Source organism: Panthera leo, chromosome B3 (genome assembly GCF_018350215.1).
Source record: "Panthera leo isolate Ple1 chromosome B3, P.leo_Ple1_pat1.1, whole genome shotgun sequence".
NCBI lineage: Eukaryota > Metazoa > Chordata > Mammalia > Carnivora > Felidae > Panthera > Panthera leo.
Genome location: NC_056684.1, coordinates 69,991,250 through 69,997,010, shown reverse-complemented (window position 1 = coordinate 69,997,010; position 5,761 = coordinate 69,991,250).

Sequence of the window (5,761 nt, the reverse complement as noted above, 5' to 3'; positions counted from 1 at the left end):
CAATGTGAAAAGGGTATATTTTGTATGATTCCAAGTATATGCCATTCTGGAAGATGCAAAACTATGGAATCAGTAAAATTTGTAGTTTCCAGGGGTTAGGAAAGAGGGAAAAGTAAGTAAGCAGAGCACAGATGATTTTAGGGAGGTAAAACTATTCTGTATGATACTACAATGGTCAATACATGTCATTATACATTTTCCAAAACCTACAGAATGTACAACACCAAAAGTGAACCCTAATGTAAACTATGGACTTTGAGCGATAGTGATGTGTCAGTGTTGATTTACTAATTGTAAGGAATGTTCCACTGTAATATCAAATGTTGACTGTGGAGGTGGTTGTGTATGTGGGAGTACAGGAGGTATATGGGAATTCTGTACATCCCACTCAATCTTGCTGTAAATCTTAAACTACTCTAAAGAAAAAGTCCATTTAAAAATTTAAATAAAAGGATGAGATATATATTTACCATATGAACACAAATCAAAAGAAATCATCAGTGGCTATTTTAGTATCAAAGTATATTTCAGAGCAAAGAATATTACCAGGGATAAAGAATGTTATTTCATACTAAGAAAGAAATCAATTAATCAGGAGGTAGTAACAATTTTAATTATTTATGTCCCAAATAACAGAGTTTTAAAATATATGCAACAAAAACTGATAGAGCTGCAAGGGGAAATAATTTTTAAAAATATAATCAGAGAATTGGAAGGGGAGGTCATCGAGAGGACATGACCACCAGTTGACCCATGAGTTAGAACTGGGCAATGGGAGGCTCCCCCCACCTCCCCTGTACTTGGAATGTGCATTCCACGTACCTTCCTCCCTCCCAGAAGCTGCCCCAAGGATACAGCCTTGAGAGAGTGATGTGGTGTTGAGACTGTCAGGACACTATACATGGCTGAATCCACTTAAGGCCTCTGTATTAACTTTAAGATTGAGCAGGTGGGTACAGAGAGCTTCTCATCATGAGGTCACCTATGATGTTGGTTATGTATCATACCCGTCAGGATATGACTCTTCTTGCAACTGGAAGTAAAACCTTAATTGAATTTGATGATATAAATCTAGTTAGAGATTAATATTGCCAAAGACATGTCCTGAGTACTTATATGTTAAATGAAAAATACTTTAAAACTTCACTAATGTTTAATGCATAGCTGCTTAAAGAGTAATTTGTCTTGTCTCCTTGTTCTGATTTCTAGAATATGAAAAAGTTTTTCTTGACAAAGAAGTCCCCAAGAGATGTCCAATGTAAATTATTTTCATGATTCTTCTTCTTCCCAGAATACAGAATAGGAGAATTTCACCCAAAGGATTCCTTCTAGTGGTGAATATGTGTCAGCCTGAGGGAAAGTACTTCTACAGATACTGTCTCCACCCAACTGCGGATGTCGTCTCAAGCATAAATCAGAAGAGAAGAGGAAATAGCAATCTGGTCTTAGAGAAAATTTGTGTTTAGTAAGTTATCTCAGTTCTCTGTAACTCTCTTCTTAAAGTAATTTTTAAAATATCTGTATGTATCTGCATTACCCATGTCCACTTGCTTCGAGTTGAGTGTGGCTTGTTTAACTTCTGACCTTTAAAGAAGGTAATATAGTTTTTCTCCTCCCATCCTATTCCTATGGGAGCTTCTATGGTCTCTTTGACAAAGGTGTACATATCATCATCATGCAGAACCACAGAGATGTTCTCAGGTCAGCTTTTGGAAGATCTCCATTCTTTGATGGCTACTGGATATTAGCAAATTCCATCTATCTTGACTCAAGTGGATTTTTCCATTTAAGAAGATAAAGTTTTTCACATCAGATAGAGTATTTTATCTTAAAACAACTTTTAACATAGAGATAGAAGTAAAAACGGATATATATCTGGTGAGAAGTGACATAAAACTCAACTACTACAGAAATAAGATAAAACTCAGAACCTGAGAGAAAAGGAAAGCACCTTAAGCTAGCAGAAGGAACTTGGACTTTCTTCCTGAACATCTCACCAAGGGGGTATCTTAGGCAATGATTAAATTCGCTGAGTCCAAGTCTCTCCTTGAAAAAACATAAATGATAAGATTCTCACAGTTTTAGAAAAATTATTATTTAAAAAAATCTTAGTGGATGAACATTGAATCCAGAAGGGCATGGAAAATGTGTTGCTATATTTTAATACTCCTAAAAGAGTAACTCAATTTGTCTCCTTTCCCTGTTTTTTCAAGTTTACTATTCCCAAAGTTATTATTACATTTCTTGTGAAAATTCTCTGAATTACAGCTAAGAATTTCAAACATGCTTTAATAGAATGTGCTAATGCCTCTTGTAGAGATTCTTAAAATTGAATAACCCCTCTTGGATAAAGCCAGAAGTAAAAGGTTAAAAAGTTGCTAAGCTACTGTAAAGCAAGCAGCATGTCTGAAACTTCTTTTGCATCTGTATATCCTATAGGGTTGCTAAAAATACGCTTGTTAACTAGGATATAAGAGGTAGTTTTTTGTTTTTTTTTTTAAAGATAGTACCATGTATTTTACTTAAATAACATAGTTGGCTGGTCACTAAGATTGCCTCCAATAAGCTTTGGACACTTTACCGCTTTATGTTGCATATTTTAATGAACAAAAGAGGGAAATGATTGGAAGTTTGTAAGAATGTTTACACTTTTTTTAAATTTTTTTAATGTTTATTTATTTTTGAGAGAGAGACAGAGTGTGGGCGGTGGGGAGGGGCAGAGAGAGAGGGAGACACAGACTCCCAAGCAGGCTCCAGGCTCCAAACTATAGCACAGAGCCTGATGCAGGGCTTGAACCCACAAACCATGAGATCATGACACGAGCTGAAGCCAGATGCTTAACCAACTGAACCATCCAGGTGCCCCTACATTTTTTTTTTAATGTTTATTTATTTTTGAGAGAGAGCATGAGTAGAAGGGCAAAGAGAGAGGGGATCAGAAGATCTGAAGAGGGCTCCATGCTGACAGCCCAAAGGGAAGCTCAAACTCATGAACCAACCAGGAGATCATGACCCGAGTCGTAGCTGGACACTTAACCAACTGAGCCACCCAGATCCCCTACATGTTTAATTCTAAATGTTTCCACTTCTTCCTAAGTAATGCCCTAAATTTCACAAACTGTATTGTTATTCTGCAAACTACAAAAATAAATTTTGTGGCCAACTTCAGCAGGATCATATCTATATGTACAGAAGTAAGATATTTAAGAGCTGCCATAATGTTTTTCTGGTTCTCAGACTACAACCTGAAATGAACTTTTAAAAATCTGAGTTTGTCATTTATTTCTATAAGTATTCAGAAGAATCCATCACTCACCACACTCGTTATAATCATCATTAGTAGCAAAATGGTCAAGTACAATAGCCACTTGCTTCAGTTAGCCTTCAATGCAATCAACACAATTATCTGCAATGCCACTGCCTGCTGGTAATGGATCACTAGCATGCCATTTCCCACGGGCAAGGATCTCAGGCTGTGCTCATTCCCAAGGCCAAGACCAAGCCAATTCCCAATCCCCATATTTAAGGGGCTGCTTCCTGGGACCAATTTTGTTACACATTTAAAATTAGAACACACCAAAAAAAGACATACTTGTTCTTTTAATAAAAAAATATCATTTAAAGATGGTTACCTAGGTATTGAAGAACTAAAAATAGACTTTTTAAAGCACTAAGGGATCATTTTAAAAGCAGCTGAAGGAAAAAAAAAAATACCAGCTTCAGGGCTGGAGGAATAAAGGGGAGAGTTTGGCATTATTAAAACTCAGAAGCTTAGAGGACCCCACACACTGGAAACTCACACCTATGAAAGGGGGTCAGTGTAGGAGTTTTGAGAAGAAGCCTAATTTCTCTAAACCAGTTTCTGTAAAATAGCACTACATTCTCATAGCATGTTAAGGATAAAATGCATAACTTACATAAAACGCTTAACAGTGTCTTTCACAAAGCAAACATATATACTATGAAAGCTCCCAAAGGCCATCCATTTATTGTTAGGATAAAGTTCAAACTGTGATGTTTTTCAACACCTAAAGGCCCTGCATAATGTGGTTTCTGTCTGCAGACACACCTCAAAACCACGCTCCTCATTATCATCTCAGCTTCTCCAGGCCATGAATGGAAAACAAAACAAAAACCACAGATGATACAGTCCTAGAAATTCATAGTATATTTATTATTTGCTGTTTGTTTATTGTAGGCGATGGTTTCTTTACAAGGACACCCAAAGCACAATCAACAAAAGAAAAAATAGGTATACTGGACTTCATCCAAACTAAAAATATTTGTGTCAAAGACTCCACTCAAGAAAGTGAAAATAAAACCTGCAGATGAGAGAACGTAGTTGTAAGACCCTCTGATGAGGGTCTTGTAGCCAGTGGAGTGGTGGCCCTCAAAGAGATAGGTCTATATGCCATATCACAATTCCTGAAACTGTTGATGTGACCTTCCTTGGGGAAAAAAAAGGTCTTTGCAAATGTAATAAGGGTGCTGAGATGACATTAATTTGGAGAACCTGGGCTGGCTCTAAATCTAATTAACAACTGTCCTAATAAAAGACAAAGCAGAAAAGACAAGAATACAGAGGATAAGACCATGTGAAGACAGAGGTAGAGGATGAACTCTTATAGTCACAAGCCAAGGAACATCTGGAGCAACCAGAGCTGGAAGTGGCAAGGAAGGATTCTTCCCTGGAGCCTTGGAGGAAACATAGCCCTGCCAACAGATTGATTTCAGATTTCTAGCCTCCAAAATTGCAGAGACCAAATTTCTGTTTTAAACCACCAAGACTGTTAATTTGTTATGACAGCCCTAGAAAGCTAATACAGGTCTAAATATAAAGAACTCTTAAAACTCAATAATAAAAACACAAGAGACAAAACTAATTTGGACGTAAATTAAAAAAAAAAAAAAAGAAGCTTGGGAAATAAATGTATCACAAGGGAAAAAAAACACAAACGACAAAATTTATGAGATGACATTTCTCTCAAGAAGATGAACAAGTGGCTAACCAGGAACCACATGAAAAGGTGCTCAACACCTAGAGGAATGCAAATCAAAACCACAATGTGATCCTACTTCATATGCATTAGATTGGCCATAATAAAAAATAATAAATAAAATAACAAGTGTTGCTGAGGATATGGGGAAATTAGGGTGTTCAGACACTGCTGATGTGATTGTGAAATGGTGCAGCCACTGTGGAAAAGTTTAACAGTTCTTCAAAATCCTAAACATAAAGTTACAACATGACAGCAATTCCACTCAAAATAATTGAAAACAGGTGTCCAAAGAAGCAAACAAAAAAATAGCACAAATGTTTGTAGAACAGTACTCACAATAGCCAAAAGGTAGAGACAATCCAAATATTTGTCAACATATGAGTGGAAAAGCAAAGTGTGGTATGGTCATACAATGGAATATTATTCAGCCATTGAAATGAATGAAATTCTGATACATGCTACAATATAGATGAACCTTCAGAACATTATGCCCAGTGAAAGAAGCCAGACACACACACAAACACATAAAATTCCATTTATATGAAATGTCCAACATAGTCATATCCATAGAGACAAAAAGTGGATTCATGGTTGCCGGGAAATGCGATGAGAAGGGAATTGGGACTGACTACTAACTGGTATGGGGTTTATTTTTGGGTGATGAACATGTTTTAGGAAATGAAAAATAGGAAGTGTTGCATTGGCCAAAAGTTATAAAAGGTCAGGAATGTAAATTCACTCACCACAAATTAATTTCCTCT